Source organism: Drosophila arizonae, chromosome X (genome assembly GCF_054131065.1).
Source record: "Drosophila arizonae isolate 15081-1271.41 chromosome X, UAZ_ARI_1.0, whole genome shotgun sequence".
NCBI lineage: Eukaryota > Metazoa > Arthropoda > Insecta > Diptera > Drosophilidae > Drosophila > Drosophila arizonae.
The window spans coordinates 8951532-8973234 of NC_142927.1; the positions used below are offsets into that span (position 1 = coordinate 8951532).

At 40.5% G+C, this 21703-nt stretch overlaps 1 protein-coding gene across 2 annotated transcripts in view; it reads right to left on the reverse strand.

The window, feature by feature from the left end:
* The window catches only part of LOC149267855 (uncharacterized), a 31966-nt gene extending 23797 nt beyond the window's left edge, over window positions 1-8169 (reverse strand). Inside the window, exons 1-3 of one of the 2 annotated variants that reach the window (XM_089473759.1) lie at window positions 7629-8169; window positions 7410-7542; window positions 7202-7325 (exon numbers count right to left, since the gene is read on the reverse strand). The gene's annotated coding sequence lies outside the window, so the exon portion shown is untranslated. Of the gene's footprint in view, window positions 1-7201; window positions 7326-7409; window positions 7546-7628 lie in introns of those variants that run through there. The other variant, XM_089473758.1, reaches the window with a different exon arrangement.
* Between the last annotated feature and the right edge of the window lie 13534 nt (window positions 8170-21703).

The window sequence follows — 21703 nt, forward strand, 5'->3', positions numbered from 1 at the left end:
GCAAATGTTGCCAAGCTCGAGCGGCAACAAATGTTGCCAGCACGCTGCGCTGCCCAATTGGCAGAGCGTTTCGTGTTGCCTTCGTCCTCGGCGCCACTCGTTCGACGTCGGCGTCGGCGTCGGCTTCTGTGACAGGACATCCGCTGTGCAACCAGTGCTCGTTGCAGCGCCAAACAGGCAAGTGGCAAGTGGCAAGCACACCCGAAATTCACCAAGCAGCAACATACGCCTTCTGCCCCTCCCTTCTCCTCCTCTATGCCTCTCTGTCTCTCTATCTTGCTACGCCTCGCTTACATATTCATATCCAGTTTCAGTGTCAATTGCAGTTTTCAATTTCGCCGTTGCTTGCCAGTCCCCCTGCCACGCTCCCCGCATGCCACCCGCCACACCCCTGCGAAGGTGCTACAAACCAAATTGCAAGTTAAACGCGCTGCAAAAATTTCAAGTATTTCCGGCTGTATCTATGGCCGTTGAGCAAGCAGAAGAAGCAGCAGGAGCAGCAGGAACAGCAGCAGCAGCAGGAGCAGGCAATACAAACGGCCTCCTTTGCATTCCGCGCATTTCTCGGCACGCAAAGCGCAAATGCGGGTGGCAGCTATCGCAAACAAAAATACCCCGAAAACTGCCAGAAGAACAAGAAGAAGAACCAGCAGCAAAAGTAGTAGTAGTAGACAAAAGACAACAATGTCAAAATTCAGGACTATCTGATACCCTGTACGTGACTAGGAATTGCAACGCAGGCTGAAACTAAAAAGATATAAAGTCTACAGATAATCCAAGCATAGATGATCGTACAACGTCCAGTCAGCCATAGATATTCCAGGGTATGGATATGTATCATATATATATGCCACTTGGGAAGAAACAAGTAAAAGCAGTCGAGTTGCACTAGATCTAGATCTAGAAATAGATGTGTCAAATTGTCTTTATCTACCCCTTGACCACTATGCTAAAGCTAAATGCCCTACCTATAGGTACATCAAAGGGTAAACAGACAACAAGCGAAAAAAAAACAACAACAACAACAACAACAAAGAAGAAAAGCAACGCAACCCAAAACCAGCAAGAGAAACAAGCTCAAACAAAGCTCGACTTAACCTTTAACCAGAGAAAAACTGAGTAACAGATGAAGAGAGGGCACTGATGTGCCCGATGGGGCAACTGCAGCCACCTCCAATCACCTCTACCTGTGGCTCATTCGCCCAGACGGGCCTACCGCTCCAATTGCGCCCACTGAGCAACTACGAAAGCGCCCAAAAACAGAAAACAGTCGAGCAAAAATTTCCAGCTCGGATGAAATCTCCAAGTTATATACGTAGGTAGATATACATACAAGATACATACTTATGTATAGATGAAAGGATATATGTAAATGTAGATATAGATATACATACTTAGATAAGATATTAGATATTAAAGATATACAGATATTTAGATATTAAAGATATATAGATATGCAAATGCAAAGATACATTTGTATCTATATATTAAGATAGATATGTATGTTAGTACAAGTATACGTATAGATATATCTATAAAGATACAGATACATATGTATCTAGATAAATCCAAGTCAATACATTGACTACTTAAAGCTGTACAAAATCTTTGCTAAAACACATTCACATTATATTTCAAATTGATATAATCTAGTATGAAATGCTGACACGGTATTCGCGAAGAGTGGAATCGGCGCTAGCTTGACATCAAGTGAATGCATTCAAGGACTTCAATGTCTGGCCAATGGTTAATCAAATCAAACGAAGCGCAGTCAACAGACTTTGTATAGCTAGTGAAACGCAGGCCGGCAACTATCCATACAAGAGCAAACTGCATGAAAGAAAGAGGCAGAGAGGGCGAGAGACAGCGAGTTGGAGGGAGACAACAACTGGAGGCCACTTTGGCAATTTAAGCTGAAAGTAATTCCACTAAAATGTTTTAACAAATTCAAATACAAATGGCCCAAAAGGGAGTCGCGCAAAGGGGCGACTAGACACAAGGATGCGGATATGCTGTCCGACTGCCTCAGGTTGCTGCTGCCGCCGCCGCCGTCGCCGCCGCCGCAGCGGCAGGTGAGGCCCAGACAAAGGCCGAGCCCGGCGCAGCGTCCTCTGTTTACCCCATCGTCTGAGCAAGCAGAACGAAATTTGAAAGTGAAATCAAACAATGCGAAAATAACTTGAAAACAATGTCAAGTATTTCCCGACTTCTTTTCGCTATCTTTATCTTTGTGTTTTTGATTGCTACAGATCTCTGTATATGCAGGTATATATATGTAGAGCTAAAGTTGAACACAAATCAAAGAAAAGATTAAGACTTCGATATGCTCAGTTCAGACAAAAGTGAAAAATCTTACTTGACGTAAGTCTCAGATTGTAAGGTTATGAAGAGGTGCAAAGGCATCGATAGTGATGGAAATTATTTGATTAATATTAATAGTGTTATGATAAACACTCGATAGTCTCAAGACCAAAAGCGAACAGAGAAATAAAAGAAATATAAGTAAAATCTTTTAATGTGTTTCATTTTATACATCAGTAAGGAAGAGCGCGTCTATAGATACATTTATCGATATGTGTATATATATGTATATGTATATGTATATGATATATGTATACGTATATACTATCCAATCTGAAGCATATATGTAGTTCCTTTCTTTATATACTAAACTAGTCATGGGATCACAGAGCAAAAACTGAATTCCTTGGGACTTTTTGTGTTTTTGAGGCTGTCTAAAGAATTAGACATAGAGCCATTTGCAGATATATACAGTATATACAGTAGAGTCCAGCTATAGAGACTTCACTTATAGCGTCCGAGCCGTTATTGAATTATTAAAATTCTGGTCCTCAGACAAACTTACAGCTTCTTCCGGCTATAACGACGGTCCCTTGAGATTCGTTATAGCCGGACTCTACTGTACAGACACTGCTATACCTATATATGAATATATACACAAACAAGTTTTACAGTTTTATATTCGGGTCAAGTCTGTTAAAGTGATGGAATTAGTATTACATGAATTATTATTATAGAATATAATTTACTATTCAATAATTTATATGGGAAATTCCTATATAGTCTATCCATATAGCCTGCCTAGCATCGACTCCCATTTTCATACACTTTCTTTCGCTGCGTGTAAACGCATTTTGATTTTTGTTTTGACAGCGCTCAAAGACGCGCGTCTTTTTATTGGTTCGAGCTTGGCTTGTTGCAGCTGTCGTTGCCCTCATTGTTGTTGTTGTTATTGTTGTTGTTGTTGTAACCGCAACAGTTGCGGCGACACTTTTGTCGCTGTGTAGCGGCAAAGGACACTCAAGTCAAGTGCAACCGAGAAGCAACTGTCGAGACGGTTGAGGCAGCATGCCAGCTGTGAGCTGGGAAACGTAAACGTTGATTCCATTCAGCGTTTCAGCGTGCTGTCAACACGCAGGTAAGTTGTGGATGTGGCATAGCAGTTGATATACCTTAGTTGGCCCTGGCCCTGGCCCTAACCCTGGCCCTGCTCACGGTCCTGGCCGAGACGGAAAGTTAGCTCAAGCAGCTGCCAAGTGACTTGAAAGTACTTGAGCGCATCCTTAAGCAGGATATCAACTGGCAAAAGCGCTGCGAGCATCGCATCAGTTCCAGTTGTAGTTGTAGTTCTTGTCGTTGTGGCTGTAACAACAACAAACACTCACAGCAGGAGCTAGAGGCGGTGGTAGAGGCAGAGGCGGCAGCAAAGCCGAAGACGTTAGCTGACGCAGAGGCTGGGCAAAAGGCGCAAATCTCAGTGACATTGTCAAAGAGCCAAGCACAAAACACACCCACAGGAAGAGAGAGAGAGAGAGAGAGAGAGAGAGAGAGAGAGAGAGAGAGAGAGAGAGAGAGAGAGAGAGAGAGAGCGAGCGAGAGATATAGAGAATATGTTCGCATTCTGGACGCACCCGCTAGCCGCTGTTAGGCCCCCTCCTCCCTCATTTGGCACGCCGCCCCTGCGCCCGACTCGCGACCGCGTTGGCAGCACGTTGTGGCCTTTTATTAGATACGTGCTGTATCTCTGTTTACCAAGTTTGATGGTGTTAATGCCTTTTGTTCTTGTTGCTCCGATATACATCTATGTCAACCAGACACACTGCCACATGCCACATGCCGCATGCCGCATGCCACTTGCCTTGCGGCCAAGCAAGAGAGAGCTCTGCTAGCATCGTTCCATCTCGAATACATTGAGCGAGGGGATAGTGGGCTAGGCAGGAGAGTGGGGAGGTCGGCGGCATCAAAAGTGCAGCGTATGTGCTCTTGACAGGGGCCTGGGTGGATTGCCTGTTGCCGGGGGCGGGGGCGTGGCAACCTTGACTAGCCCAGAGCCCAAAACGACTTTAGCGTTCGGCTTTAATGTGAAGGAAAGAAGTGTGTATAAAAATGTAATTAAAATCTAACAAAAATCGACTATTTTCTAAATACCAACAACAACAACAACTACAGCAGATAAGCCTCTAGAACTATGGCAACAAATCGTACAACAACAACAACAACAACTGTCGCAACGCATTAAAAATGCAACGAGAATTGTGTTTGGGTTCCAATTGGAGGTCACGAGGGCCACATAATTTGACCGAAAACAGAGGCGTAGCGGCGAATATCTGCTAGAAGGGGGATCAGGGGAACTGAAGATTGAAATAAGGAATATTAGTTACATGTGCAAATTTATATCTATATACATATAGTATTCCGGCGTGATTATCAAAGAGATCTGACGAGGCAGCGAAAGCCCCTCAGCATATGCAGCTGTCCATGAACAATTGCCCCACGGACAGCGGAGGACAGTACAGTCCAGAGCTCGTATCAATTCAACTTAACTCGAACCAGCCTGCTGCTAGTAGCTGTAATACCCTGTAGATGGTATGGGTTTAGATAGATATAGATATAGATATAGATATAGATATAAATATAGATATAGATATAGATATAGATATAGATATAGATATAGATATAGATATAGATATAGATATAGATATAGATATAGATATAGATATAGATATAGATATAGATATAGATATAGATATAGATATAGATATAGATATAGATATATAGATATAGATATAGATATAGATATAGATATAGATATAGATATAGATATAGATATAGATATAGATATAGATATAGATATAGATATAGATATAGATATAGATACAGGTACAGGATACAAGGGGTATCTGCTAGTCGAGCATGCCTTCGGCATCCGTTGCAGTCTTTGCTGCTGCTGGCTCATCCGCAACTGCAGCGGCAATCGCCCGAGCCGGAAATGCGCAAAACTAACGGATAATGGCAAATGGCAAATGGCGGCTGCAGCAGAGGCGTAGCTGAAGGGGTAGCAGAGGTGGGGCCAGCATCCGAACGGGGGCGCAGGCAAGCAGCGCTTCAAATGGGGCGACACATTGAGAAAGTTAAAAGCCAAAATGAATAAGGGTACAGAGCAGGCAGCGATAGAGCGGGAGAGAGAGAAACACAGAGGAAGGGGCAGAGGCACAGGCAGAGGCAGCTTTGGCTGTTGCCACATAAACTGCGAATAAGGCTAAATGTCATGGTTATGTTTACATGCGGTGCAAATGCAACGGAAATGGCAGTTAAAACTTTTTGCGGACGCGCAATTAAAGCAAATTAATGCAAAATGCATGCAGTGGGGCAGTCGACGGTGGACAGCGGCTGATTTAGGGCAGCCTTGAGCTGATGCTGATTTGGATGGACGAAATGCGCGGACAGCAGCGACCGCAGTCGCGTTGCATGTGGCAGCAATCAGCAGAGCTGTAAATTATCAAACACGAAACGAATCATGCGGAATGCGGCAAGTGGCAAGCGGCATGTGACGACATTTTTACGGGGCGTGGGGCGTGGGGCGTGGCACCTGACAAGCCAACAAGCAAGACATATGCAGAAATATGCAATGGACATGTGAGGCGAGTCAGCTGGGCAGCAAATGTCTAAGTAGCTCAGGTGCCGCATGCCACAAACAGTTGCAGCTGCAATCGAAATGGGAAGCACGTCAATAAGCCAGGACGCAATGTCAACCAGGTGAGCACAGGGTGACACAGAAAGAGATAGAACGTGGGAGAGGGTGAAATGGTGGCCGGAGGGGGGGGGGGGGTGGTCATTCGCACATGCAACATGCTGTGGCCGTGGCATGTGGCACGTGGTACGCACAGTGTACGTATTAAACGTTTCGGTGAGGACTCGACACGACTTGTCTTGACAGCAAACAAAGGCGAGAACGGGAGCGACTAAGACAGGGAGAGAGTGAGAGAGGGAGAGAGTGAGGTTGAGAGAGTCTTGAACAGGGCTTTAGCATTGGCTTTGTCTGCGGCTCTATTGACTTAATTGCTATTCTAAACATGTTGCACTTCATTGTTGCCACACGATGATGCCAGCGCCTGGCCAACAGTCAGCCATTTAAGGGCCACGCCTACACACAGAGAGAGAGAGAGAGAGAGAGTAGGAGGTGAGTGGGCAGAGAAATCTAGTCGAACGCCTTGTCACGTTGTGGTAATTAAATTATGTGCAGCTGCGGGAGGTCGCTGGAATGCTACACAGAAGGAAGCTGGGCGAAGCGACAGCTGGGTGGCAAGCAGGTGGCGGGAGGGCGGGTATATGGGTTTACCATCGGAGACATTGTGGCAAATTAAGTTTGTCTCTGGTGTGCAACATTGAAAGACCAAATACGCACTCAATTCAGGGACTGACAAATTCTGAAAACAGATGAAAACTAAAGCTGAGGATCTTATCAAATAGATTTGACAAAAGAATAGATATACGAAATAGATATGCATACATAAATTATATGATTTGTTTTATCTATAATGAAACATAGTTTTCTGTTGAGTATGGGAGTATGAGAGTGGGAGCTTGAGGTCGACTGAAAGCATCTACATTAAAGAGGTTCATCTAAAGACGATCATATCATTACCAGAATACTATTAAATCTATTTGTATAAAACTTATATAAAGCACCGATCTGCTCTATTTTCACATAGAAAATGTCTGTCTATATATGAAAATTGCCAAAATATATTGAAGTCATTCTTTAGCTCATATGGAACTACAAATTGTTCTGCTCTATATAAAGTATATATCTGATTCACATAAAATAGAAAATATTCTATTTTGCTTTTTGAGCACAATGTTTACGTGTTTTTGCATTCACAGATATCTTTTATCTTACATTTTTCCAGATCGAAGCTCCATATCATAAGACTTTGATTGATAAGATTTTGATGTCGGTTATGTCGATCTCTTCTTACAAGGCTTTTCTTATGCTGATTTCAAAATCATTATCCCTAATGAGTCTGAGAACAGGAAAATAACGTTAAAATTAGAGCTAACTAAAAATGATATGGATAGTGTATGAACTCTTATATTTGTAGACATACCCAACCAAGCGAATCGATCTGTCCATCCATTTGCTATTGCTCCACATCTGCTCGAGTTCTCCTGTGACTTCACATAGGTTTCATCTGATTCGAATGTTGTTTTTTGCGGCCCTGGTTGGATGGATGCTGCTGCCTGCACAACAATTAGAATGGTAAACTTTTATGGGCGAGCGTCCAGTACTTTGCTTTATTATCTTGAATCATTGTTTTGGTCTTTACCTTTGCCTCTACCGTTGCCTCTACCTTTGGCTTTGCCTTGGCTGTTGCCATTTGAGTTCAGCAAATTCAACAAAGATTGCAAACACGAGCAGTTAATATTTATTTATTTGCCATTTGTGCTGCACTTGCCACATGCCACATGCCACATGCCACATGCCACATGCCTGCCGGTTGCTGCTGTTGCAACAGTTTGTTTGGACTTCAAGCTCATGCGTTTGCTAGAGTTTTTCTTGCAAGTGCTCCCAGGTCTCGATACGCCTGGCCAATTTGCAAAGTCCCTTATAATCAGTTGGTGTGCCAAGGCCACTGAGCAGTCGACTGCATAAACAAATAAATTAATAAATAAATATATATAGATGTACATATATATATAGGTACGAATTGTTAAACAAATACGCATATCAACAATTGTATTCAATTATGCAGAACTAATTGCTTTTGCGGCGACTCCGACTCCAACTCTCATCAACAACTTCAGGGAAATTGGATTACGCCAACTTTTCCATTGTTTTCCTTTTGGGCTAATCCAATTGGCCAACGTTAAAGCCGGAATGAAGAGGCCAGTGCTGTAATATAATGATATAATCGATTGAGGGTTTGTTAGAGATATCATAAGGACTTCATTTAATGAGAATTTAATAATTTTTTCTAAATCTGAAACCAATATTTCACTTATAATACTCCAATTTCCATAAACTAGGTTTGCAATAGCACAGTTCTATAATATTTGATGGGGATTACTTGAAGAGGAGTTTAATATGTTTGATCGAACCACCTGAAGACTTTGAGAGTAGAATAGTAAACGCATTGCTATGAAATGGATCTTGTTTATTCTTTATAGATTTCTCTAGTTTCTTTCAACTATAAGAGCTCCGAAATATTCTTCTCCTTTGTGGTCGATCTCTTCGATCCAGCTAGTAAACGTTAGTCTCAGAACTTTCGCGTATTCATCCACATTGTGAGTGGCTCCATTCTCATTATTTTATTAAAAGCACACAAAAAATTCGTTTAGCATCTATTTTATTCACTTTCTGTATAAACTTTGTCATGAAGTTGCCAGATTGCAGTAAAATAAGATCTCGCCCTTTGATATCGTTTGTTAGAGAGAGACAACTACATATCGGAACTTTCTGTTAAAGCTAGGTGTGAGACTGTTAATAATATAGCGATGGCAATGTTAGCAAAATATTAGAGGTATTCCCATTGGCCTGCTGCTATTTATCAGCACATGAACTTAATTTTTTTTCTTAATTGAATAAGTATTGTAAACATATGATCTATCCTTAACCTAGATTCAATTTGATGTGCTAGTTAATACATATGTACATCTATGTATGTAGACTGGAAACGAAACTAAATTTTGGCGATTTTTTATTTCCACTTTTGTCCATTGAATGCGGCATTTGTTATGGGTTCTTCATGGCGCTCGCGGCACTTTCTCATAATGTGTCCAGTTTTATTACATATTGAGAGCTTATTGTCAGGACCCACACGCACACGAACACAAGAGCAATTTTTGTTAAAAATATATAAAAATGGGAAAACTATTTGTGAAGCGAAGAAGCTCAGGAAATGCGAAGTCTGTATACTCTTTTACTATTTCTAAATCTAAGCACAATTTAGTCAAGTCTTAACTCGACTCTAAACTTACTTGAATCTCTTCAATGAATTCTACTTCTAGTTTCTTCCTGCTTTGCTTCTATTTCTTCTTTTGTGACTTATTTTATTATGTTTCTCACTCTACAAATTGAAGTACTTCCTAGAAATGCCAATATTGAAAACTTCAAGTTTCTTCATTTTCAATGAATATCAGCTAAAAGTGCATGGACTCCCCCATTCAGGGTATATGAAGATAGTGAGAAAAGGCAACAGCAAAATGCCCCAGAGCCCAATAAGGGATGATGGGAATTTTGCTAAGAATTTTTCATTTCCTTTTACGCTGCGTGTGTGTCAAGTGGGATTGGTTTTGGGAGGGGCCATAGATATTATTGCTGCGACCCACCATCCCTACCTCTTGCCACTACGCAATCTCAATGCTGATGCTGTCCCATTCAGACGATTCAATATATATACATATATACATATATACATTTGAGTGTATATATCTTTAGCTGAGAAACGTTCGTACATCATTTATGTATTCGGTTTATTGTCATATGTGTGACAGCCAATGAAGTGTCCCACCAATGGACTGAGTTTCTGGCCACTTCAACTACAAATGCTTCGAATGGGGGCGGATATTGCCAGCCACTTTAAGTTACACAGCATCGAATGGAAATCTTATGGGCCAGAGCTAATATGCAACGCATCGAGATATGCCACAGGCATCTTAAAAACAATATTTATATATATAATATAAATAGTGGAGTCCAAGCTGAGTTATATCCTTTGTTTAGGCACAAGTGCGATTGGGATTTTTATTGTAGAATAAAGCCGAATTTTAATAGTAAACAAAATACTGTTATCGCATATCCATATATCATGTATGTAAATAAATAACTTAGCAGAAAAGAACTATGTATTAGCCAAAATTCTTAAAATATTGTAAAATACCATTCACAAAAGCATGTAGCTATAACAAAGAGTGAAATAAATTGAAATTGAAATTCAAAAAAAAAAAAAAAAAATATGGTTGAAGCTCAAATTAGTTTTGACAAAGTTTGAATTGAAGCAAACTTTTAAAAAACACTAATATTTTTTTAAACTTAAATAAATAGAATAAAAAAGATTTGAAATCCTTCAAGAATTTTTTGGAGATAAATTAAAAACATAGACATTTTTCAAAAATAGTTTGATTATTAATTATTCTATTAGCTTTGAAATTATTTTGGAAAATAAAAATTTGTCAAATATAAATATGGAACCAATACGAAAAAAACCTGAAATGAAAAATCAAACTCTTGAATCTTATATACTAAATTTATTCATTTATTATGTTCTGTATGTATTATATAAATTTTTAATGATTTTTAACCGTTTTTTAAATATTTTTTTTTTTTTTCGAAATACATATAAAAATATTTCGTTTTAATAAAAAAAAAAAAATAATTTGTAAGTATTTTTAATTATATAAATTTTGTATTTACCAATTTTATATATTTTTCTTAAATATAAATATATATTTAAAAAAAAATTATTTTTTTTTAAATTTAATTTTTATGCATTTTGTAATATATTGCTTAGCAAAAATATTTTTTAAGATATTGGTTAATTGAAATGCTTATTATGAAGGATATTTCTGAGTCGAACTAAGCCTACTGAATAGGTCCTTCATTTTCGTATGATTATTGTTTAAGTATTATAAACTTAATTTGGTTACGTTTTTGGCCACAAACTTTGATTATCAAATCAAATCTGAACTTTAAAATGGTTTTTCGCACTTCGAGCCTCTGCCCGCCCACCCTGCTGCCCTCCCTCCACTGACTGACTGGCTGACTGGCTGGCTGGCTGCTCATTCCCGTCCCTTGGCTCGGCTGGCAGCGTTTCCACTTTGGCTGTCATGTACAATAAATGAAATCAAAAAGGCAAAACCGATTACAAAACTTGTCAAAGTTGTTTGCCTGGCCGACAATCTACTGATAATTACTATCTGGGGAGCACTAACTTATAGCTGAAAGTCTTTGCCCGCACCACTGACCTGGCTGTCTGCATCGGCTCGGCCCTCCGCTGTCCCCTGTCCCCTGTCTCAGCCTTTGCATCTCTCTTGGCATTCAACTTGTGGATACTTTCTTGCGGCGTCTTGAACTTTGCTCAAATTCCCAAATACCCTAGCCAAAGAATACTCTGCCTTGCTTATGAATTGTGTAAGCCTAGCCGAACTGAGCTCACAGTGAAGCCCTGTTGCTGTCATTTGGTAAATATACTCCTTTAAGCAGCAGCTGGTGCATATTCTTAAAACAATTGAATTGCATCTTTATGACATGGAGATATGCGCTTGAAATGAAGATCTTAAGCTGAAACTTGGCTTAGCCATCGTATGATATCTAGATATGTACATACTTCGAGCTGAAGTATTTGAAATCCTTTTCTATTGAAATTTCATCTATCTATTCATGAGCTAATTACGTTTTTGAATCCGATCCGCTAATCCAGATCTATTCGGAAAGAATTTCGAGCATAGATTTCTTCGTATTTTCGCTGCTCTGACTAGAGTATCTACTGTTCACATTCCGTCGTTAACTATTTAACTTTTATTTATTGTATTTTTCATCTGAAGTATAGAGGCATAGAGGCAAAGAAGAGCAGGTCTCTGGCAATCAGCGAATCGAAATCGAAAAGGCAAAACGTGTGTCAGCAGAAAACGGCGAAACTGAGCTCAAGACGCGCGCAACACGATGCCTGTCAGAGCGCAAGAAAAAAAAAGTGAAATGAGTAGAAGCTAGCTGAATGGGTAGACAAGTGCGAATGCTCTAATAAGCTATGCACGACGCGAGTATACCACGTTTTTCTAGCTGAACTACACTTTTGTAACGAGCTATACCCGACTATGCTCTGTTCTGCTCTGCTTTCAATGGCTCTATCTCATGAGTGCTGCCTGATCATAATATATTCCTTAATGTTCCCATGGTCTTTTATAATGAACTATGCTCGACTGATATATACCCTGCTTTGTACTGCTTTCCTCGATAGTATTCTGTAGCTATTTCAATTGATATATTTATAAGTAGAGACTTACCAAATTTATTGTCTCTGGACTGGGCTGGATGTGAAGTACTCATTAGACGACTATAGTATTAGAAATGGCCATATATGATATATGTATCTTATATATGATATATGATATATGATATATGATATAAGTATGTATGATATATGTATCTTATATCATATATCATATATGAATACTTTATAGAGCATATATCATCTACATGCTATATAGATTTTCAAGAATCTAAGAACAAAACCCATATACCCCTTCTGCCCAATGACTGCAGGGTATTCGAAATAGAAAATGAAACAGCAAAGTTGCTAACAGCAGGGCAAAGCTGGCACGCCCACTACTATTTCTAAGGAAGCGTATACAGCTAAAGCTATATCAAGATATTTCTAAAGTAGATCTATATACACATGGAATGTAATCTAAAAATAAAAAGAATTTTGTTGTTGTGTATTTTGTTGCACTTATTTAACTTTTCATAACTCATCCAACTAATATTGCAATCTACGCGCCAAATATTTGTTGACAACACACACACACACACACACACACTCCAAAAAGAGGGGCGTGGCATGTGTGACAACATTGTTGACTTGTCTCAGAGAGAGTCTCAGTTGCGAATTCAGTCAAATATTACTTTGCAACTGTTGCAGGCGCTGTGCAGTGAGTGGGCGGTGCTGGGCGTAGGGGCGTGTAAGCGAGGCACGTTGGCTTAACGGTATTCGGTTGCAACTGGCAACGCAGCGCACACACTGCAACTGCGGACTAATTAAATATGATAAATATGAGACGAGCAACTTTTGCGGCGCGTGTCAACAGCTGAGATGAGGGATTTATCAGCTGAATATTCCTCTCCGGCTCACTCTTTCCTTTCCTGACGCTCCTGCTCCTCCTCTTTTGTCTCCTGCTCGACAAACTTTAGCAGCTTATAAACTTGCATTTTAAGCTGCAACCAAATTTCGCTTACAACTATTTCTATGGCAGCGTAATTTGAGAAATCGAACAAATTACCCAGCCCTTAAGCAATTGGACTTTATGTTTTTAGCAGCTAATTAGGGAACAGGAGGGACAGGGTGCAGAGAGAGAAGGTATTCTATGTAATTGACTTTAGTAAAACATGAAGTTCTCAATTGAGCATATAAATTACAGGAGTAGCAATAGCTCTTATCAAATAGGCAAGCGGGAAGAGAGTAACGAGTTGAGAGTGAATACAAATAGGATGTAACGAGTGGGAAGTGGAGTACAGTTCAGAAAGTAGAATGTAACGAATGAATTAACAAATGTAGACTAAATAAGTAGCGACTGCAGCAAGTGAGTAAGTAGCGAGTAGGGAGTAACGAGTAGCGAGTAGTGAGTAGAGAGTAACGAGTAGTGAGTAAAGAGTAACGAAAAACGAGAAGGCTATGACGACTAGAGTGTAGCGAGTGACGATTAGTGAGTGAGGAGAAGTGACTAGCGATCAGTCAGAAGTGAATAACTAGTAGTGAGTAGCGAATAGCAAGAAGGGAGTAACGAGTGGCGAGTAGACCGTGGGGATTGATGAGTAGAGAGTGGTAAATAGCGAGTAGAGAATCGAGTAGTGAGTGGTAAGTAGGGAGGTGAGAGTAGCGAGTAGCGAGTGGCGTGTAGGAAGATGTGAATATCGAGTAGCGAGTACTGATTAGCGAGTAGTGAGTAGCTAGTAGCTAAAGAAGAAAATAGCTTGTACCAGTGAGTATCGATTAGTGGGTATGAAGTAGAGAGTATTGAGTACAGAGTGAAAAGAAGAAAATAGTGAGTAAAGACTAGTCTTTAGTGAGTAGAGAGTAGCGAGTAGAAAATGGGGAGAAACAAATTGAAGATTAATGAGTAAAGCGAAAAAAATAAACAAGTATTCGGTAACCAAAAGCAAGTAACGACTAATGAATGGAAAATAAGGAGAAGCAGGTAGCACATTATGACTAGCGAATATTTAATGGAGAATAAAGAAGAGCAATTTTGCAAATAGGAGAGCAGAGTGCTACGATTAGAAAGAGTTGCCGACGAAGCATCAAGTAGAGTTTATTACGCATCGCATAGCGAACAACCAATAGGGACGAGTGAGTAGCGACAGTATTGAGAGGGAAAATGAGAGAAGCGAGAAGCCTAGCACCTAAAGTGAATCTCTAGTAATGCGTTTAAATGTTATTCTATGCTTGTTGTTCATTGAGTAGCAAATAGAGCGTAAGGCAAGAGCTCTCAATTAATTACAACATGAGAGAAGAAATGCAAGCACAAGGACATCGAATTACAACAAGAGAGAAGAGACGCAAGGACATTGACAAGTGAAAATCAATGACTGTTAGTAGACAATTGTCCTTTTAAGTAAGGGAAACCTTTTATTACTGCTGCTCATTCAGTTAATAAAGTTAAATCGTTACTTTAGAGAGATAGAGAGGGAAAGAGACAGAGAGAGTGTACAACTGTGCCTCTCTCAAATGCAAAAAGATGCAACTGCTCAGCTTGAATTGGCCTGATTAAAGCTTTAGACATCTATGGAGTCAATCAAAGCTCAGTTAACCCACATCAACGTCCCGCAGACTCCACTCGTCGCTGCGTCGGCCAAGCAACGTGAGCCTAAATCGTATTAGGATCAAGATTTCAGTGACAGATCGTCACGTGCCGCAATCTCGAGGGAACAAAATCCTGCTGCCAATTAGCCAAAACTCAGACAAAGCAGAGGGATTGACGCTGGGCGAGACTCTGACAGGAGTAGGTTCAAGGACAAGGCCATATGAGGCGCTATTTCGGGATGTGGGACTCCAGGTTGTTCACTGTAGACCGAAAAATCGGCGACAGTTGTAGGCCTGGTCCAGCTGCCACGCCCCCTGCCCCATCATTGTGACCACCATAGGGCCCTGCGTGTAGCCCCGGCCAGGGCAGGCAAGTTTTTCGATTATGTGCTCGTAAAAGTTGGCTCGTTTGTTGCTTTTGTTGTTGCGAGGGGCCACACAAATATCCTTTGTCCACAGACGAAAAACAAAAGCCACATGTTCCACCATGGCCGGGGCCTACATACATACATACGTATATGTATGGCAGGCTGAGTGGGTGGGTGGGTGAATGGGCGAGGGTAGGCAATGTCATAAACAAGTAATAAAAAAATATAAAAAGCTGCGAACGCGTCGCGCTGTGATTACCATGTGATCATCATCAAAACCAACAGCAGCAGAGACCCGCCTCCCTCCCCCTCGCACCACCACGCCACTCGCGCCACTCACGCGCCCCACTGTCATAAACCCGTCGTGCTCCCCGACCAACGGGCATTTACCATCTGCTACTTAACGGCCTTTGTTGTTGTCTCTGACTGCGTGCGCGTAGCCCCCACCCCGGAGGGGACTACGGAGGGCGACAGCTTTTCGAGTTCGTAGAGCTTAGGATTGCCATAAACAGCTTTGTGGGAGTTTTGCCTTTGACTAGAGCTAGAACTAGGTCAAGTCCTGATCGGTAAATTAAGCAGATTGATTACGAACCAAAAATTGATTTTAACTGCCTGTTAAATGTGCCGGTCAACAAGTTGTTCTCAGAGTGGCGATTGCTTGAGATTACATAAAATTGTGATACGTGTAAAATTATATTTAAACTGAATGTTAAATGTGATAATCCTATGACTAGATGAACTATTTATAGCTAGAGCTGATGTTGGGAATATTAAAATGAAAAGTTTAATAGGGTACATGTTAAGTGTGCTTGTCAAATGTAAAGTTTCATAAGGTACATGTTAAATGTGTTTGTCAAACTTTATACAGGCAAGAATTAAATTGTGAAAAAAAAAAGAAAATCTTTACCTATATTTCTATGTATTTTATAAACGAAAAGTTTTTTCAACTGCATGATAAATGTGCCTGTCAACTTTAACTAAGGCATAGGACTGGATCTATATGCTGAAGTGCTACATATAAGTTTGAATACAGATTAAATACGTTTGTCAACTCTGCTAGAGGCAGAAATCTGTTTGTTCTTGAGCTGTTAGAGTTAGAGTTAGAGAGCTGACAAATTCAAAGGTGTTTTATCTGCATGATAAATGCGCCTGTTAGCTTGGACTGAGCTATGTGACTAGACCTACAGCTGAAATGTATCATATATGTAGAAAATACGAAGTTTTGTGCGGCTAGAGACCATGAGACTGAATCAACAAAAGGCAATTAACTTTACTAAAATTTAACTGCATGTCAAAGTGCTAGTCAAACTTGATAGAGCTAATAAAGTTCGTGCTTGCTGATTGATGAGAGGCTATTTAAACTACGTGTTAAATATTGCTGTCAACTTTGGCAGAGACAAGAATCTAATGAATCGAAAACTAAAACTGACAGCGCAAGCGAGTGTTAGGTTCTAGTATACCCTATAAGTTTCTTTTAATTAAGAAAATATATAAAGCAAATATTGAGTATTGTGCTGTCAAGTGCCTAAGCTCCTGGCAGAAAGAGGTTGATTTGGTTAAGGCTTTAGTTCTTGGGAGTTAAATTATCGTCTACCTATATCATATTTGTAGATTGTGCATCACAGCACTTTGTTCAACTGCTTACCTAACCTCACTTAATCCATAATCTTACCTTAGCTTATCTAGCAAGACTGCAAGTCAAGTGCTTAGGTCTCACTGTATTCAGAGCATTTCGATAGATTTGTTTAACTTCTGCCTTATTTGTTGTCTTTTTTACAGGGTATATACCCTACACTGGAATGCAACAGAAATAGGGTAGATTTTTTCAAATTAAATTTCGGGCGATTTCAGTGCAACTTTAAGAAGGAACCTCGTCCCTGCTGAGGATCCCAGCCAGAGCCAATTGCTTTGACCCTAAGTTGTTGTTTGTTTGTTTGTTATTGTTGTTGTTTGTTGCTGTTGCCGTTGTTGTTGTTGCCTGATGGTGCGCCAAGGCGAGCGAAGCTGTGAGGCAATGGGTTTATTGTTGTTCGTCTATTTTTGGCACGTTTTGTTTGTTCGTGCGCCATTTGCCTTGACTCCAATGGTGTCCATAGTGTGCATACACACACGCACGCACACACACACACATACTCACACTCACATCCATGCCTCTTCCTTTGGTTCGCTGCAGCAGCTAAGGATGACAATTTATTGTGCGCTTGAGGTTTCATTGCGCTTTTCGTGCGTGTGCGTGCGAGTGTATGAGTGTGTGTGTGTGGCTGTGTGTGTGTGTGTGTGTGCGTATGTCTCAAGGTGTATGGTGTTTACTTATGCATGCAGACTTTAAACTCGCATCCCTCATGCTCCGCAGCCAGAGTTGCCATCTCTGTCTTCTACCTTTTGTGGCACTTACCCTCACTCGCTGGCCCCACCCAGCGGTGGCTGCCGCCGCTGCCGCCGCTGCTGCATGCCACATGTGTCTCTCGCACGTCGTCGCCTGCCTACGCAAACACTTCATTTTTAATGCAAATATTTTTCTTTATTTTTACAGTTTCGGCCTGAAAATCATCTTCTTTAGCAACGATGATGCTCTGACGACGTCGACTGCGACTGCGACTGCGACGTCGACTGTCGAGCGGATCAAAGGTTAAAATAAACTGGGACACGTCATGTAAATGTTTACACATCATCACCAACATTCAGCTAAGCAAACATATCGACCTTCTCATCGAGTGCGAGCCCTGCTCCCTGCTGCCCCTCTGCTTGAGTTTGTGCAGAGCTGAGGTTTGGCGCTGAGCGGTGGCCCGGGGGAGGATGGCCCGGAGTGGGCGGAGGGGGATGCACATTATTGGCGCATATGTTCAACACAAATTCCACAGATTGATGTTGGAATTTTTTTATTAGCATTTCTATTTGCACTGCCCTTAAAGCCAGAGCCACCCAGTCACCCAGCCACCCACTGGCACCGCCCACTTGCAGCCACGCCCAGCAGCGACAGTGCTGTTGCTATTGTTTTTGTGTCCTCTGCCCTTTGTCTGCCAGTTGCCAACAAAGGCATTTTTCAATTGTTTTTCTTTTTTTTATCAATTTTTTTTTTCTTTTATTTACTTTGATTTTCTCGCTGTGTGCGTGTGTGTGTGCGTGTGTGTTTATGAGCCTAAAAGCGTAAATCGATTGATTTCATGTTGATTACATTGATTTGCTGCTGCTGCTGCGACTGCTGCAGGCTGTTTATTTTATTTTACTTTATTTTACTTTATTTTACTTTTTTTTTCAATAAGCCTCTTTAAGCTCAACATTTGCCCGCAGATTTAGGTCCAACTCGATTGTTGATTCAGACAACCCGCAATCCATTTATAAGGTCGATAAGTCTCGTTAAAAAATCCTTGTTGTTTTTTTTTTTTTTTTAGATAAGCAGCAACAATTTAATTAAATTCAAAGTCTAAGAATGTTTGCACATAAATCGTGTTGGCTGCTAATGAAAGGCGGAGAATATAGGAAATATAGGATATACGTATACATATTAAGAACAGTGTATATATATATATATATATATATTCCTGATCAATATCAATATCAAAGTCTTGCTTATCCACACTTGATAAATATCTATATTGACGACCGAACTAGATCGTAATACTATCTATCTATGTATATCCTAAATTAGATCTTTCATAAGTATTTTTTTTTATACCCTGAACCCATTTTCAATGGGAAATCAGGGTATAATGGTTTTGTTGAAATGTATGTAACAGGGAGAAGGAGGCGTGGCAGACCCCACAAAGTATATATATTCTTGATCAGGGTGACGAGCTGAGTTGATTTGGCCCTGTCCGTCTGTCTGTCCGTCTGTCCGTCTGTCCGTCTGTCCGTATGTATGAACGCGTCGATTTCAGAAGATATAAGAGCTAGAGACTTCAAATTTTTTTTAAAATGTCCGTAATTACAGCGCGCATATCAAGTTTATCATTAAAATTCGATAACTCATCCCGATCTTTTTTTATCGATAAAAAACCTTATCGAAAACCAGTTATAAAATTATATCTTCTACACCTTTATTGCTAGAGTCTCCAAATTTTTAATGTATGCTTACATGCAATTTATACAATTTCGGTTTTTGTTAAAATTTACCCCCCACCCTTAAATTCACCCCCTCACCCTCACTTTTGTAAAAAACGTATTTCAAATACTAGAGACTTGTGCTTTGGCAATTACATGCATATCTATGTTATAATCATAATCTGAAAGTTTCATGAAGATCGTACGTCCATAAAAAAAGTTATTAAACAATTAAGTTCTCATAGTAAGCGCACACTGCAGCCCATGCGTTTATGCGTGGGTGCTTGTGTGTGTATGTGTTTGTGTATGTGTGTGTGTATGTGTTTGTGTATGTGTTTGTGTATGTGTTTGTGTATGTGTATGTATGTGTTTGTGTATGTGTGTGTGTATGTGAGTGTGTGTATGCGTTTCTGTCTGTATGCGTGTGTGTGTGTATGTATGCCTGTGTATGCGTACGTGCGTGTGTGTGTGTGCGTGTTTCTTGTGTAAGCTGAAAGACGCGAAAAATTATTGAAATATCTATTGCTCCAAGGGTTCAGGGGATCTCGTAGTCGAGCAGTCTCGACTAGAGCTTTCTTACTTGTTTTTTTTTTAATTTCTTTATTCTTTTTTTTTCTAATTTGAATTGATTTTTATTTTTTAATTTTTTATATTGTTATTTATTTAGTGAAGATAACCTAATAATAATCATTTTTGAAAAAATAAGAATAAAAATATCTCGTATAATATATTTATTTTATTTATATTTAATAGCTTGTGCCAATCCAGGCAAATTTCTTGTCAAAAGTTAACTAACCATTCTTGACCATATATGTAAGTCCCCTTAATGACAACGTAAGATCACAAAATCAAAAATATTAAATATTCGCAGATATACAAATAAATTAAAATCGCATAACTTTTTGAGCAGACCTCGCATATTGGCAGCACTAATAGCGTCGCTGATAGATGAGTTCATGAGCTATTCAATATAATCAGAATCCAATTTTAGTTCAAGCTAACTTAACAGTAGTAGACATCGTGCTGCTATTATGACAGATACAGCTCTATATAGCTTTACATGCTCTATTTAATAAAATATTTTTCAGTTGTGATCCCATTTGCCTAATGCACCCCCAAAAGCTTAGCCTTGGGTCCTTTTTAAAGCGCATTGATAGAATCTAAAAAGTCAAGTGGGATTCCAGTGAAGCTGGCTGAAGAACTATGCCGAATTGTCTTTAATCTGATTATGGACTATCTCTGGTCGGCCGTTGAAAGCGTTATCCTTTCACACTTCAGGGCACCCCGTTCCGTTATGATGCGATGCTGAAGTATATAAAGAGTTCGCACTACTCAATGATTTATATATAGAGAGAAACGGGTTTGCTTGGGGGAGGCCTTCAAGTTGGCGATGATGACGTTCGGCTGGCAACAAAAGCGACTGGCAAATAGAAAAAGAGTCAAATAGAAATTTGAAAATCTGCGAATGGAATGGGTGGCAAGGGGCGGCAAGGCAAACCAAAGACATTTTCTATTACGTATGCCAAACACGACGCGAAACTTAAAAACTTTGCACGATAAGCCAAAGCTGGGGCGGAGATGGATTAGGAGCTGGGGCACTCACTCACTCACTCAGTCACCCACTCAGTGCTCAGTGGCAGCAGTGAGAAACGGGCAGAAGGCCATGTCGCACCGCCAGAAAGACGAGCGAAAGAAAAAGCATGAAAATACAAAGTGAAATAAGCGCCAAATAGAAGAAAGCCAAAGGTTGACGATGTGATTGCAAGGGGTGCCAAATTGTCAAGAGGTTGTCAACCAAAGGAAAAGAAAAAAAAAACCTTAAATATGATGTATGTGCGACTAGTTGAGATACCCTCTAAACTGAGCCCAACCACAGCAAATTTGGGTTTAAGGACGCAAATGAAGCTCATATTAAAGATTTCGTATAAAAAAAAGTGACCTTGAGGGGGGGTGACCTTGAGAGGGTGGTCAACTTGAAGGGGTGGTGATCTTGAGGGGGTGGTGACCTTGAGGGGATGGTGACCTCGAGGGGATGGTGACCTTGAGGGGATGGTGACCTTGAGGGGATGGCGAGGGGGGGTGGGGGTCAATGACCTTGAGGGATCAATGTCCTTGAGAGGATGGTGACCTTGGGCGACCTGGGGGGGGAGAGGGGTGTGGGTCAATGACCTTGAGGGATCAATGTCCTTGAGGGGACAGTACAAGTTTCTAGCTCTTAAATCTTCTGAGATCAACGCATTCAAGCATACGGACGGACGCACAGACGGACGGACAGGGTTAAATCAGCTCGTCGCCCTGATCAAGAATATATATACTTTGTGGGATTCTCCACGCCTCCTTCAGCCTGTTACATACTTTTGACAAACCCATTATACCCCGATTTCCCATTTTCTATGGGTTCAGGAATGAGGAACTCGCACGCAAAATTTCATTAGGTTTCGAGCTCTGCTTTCTGAGTTCATATGGATAGACAATATC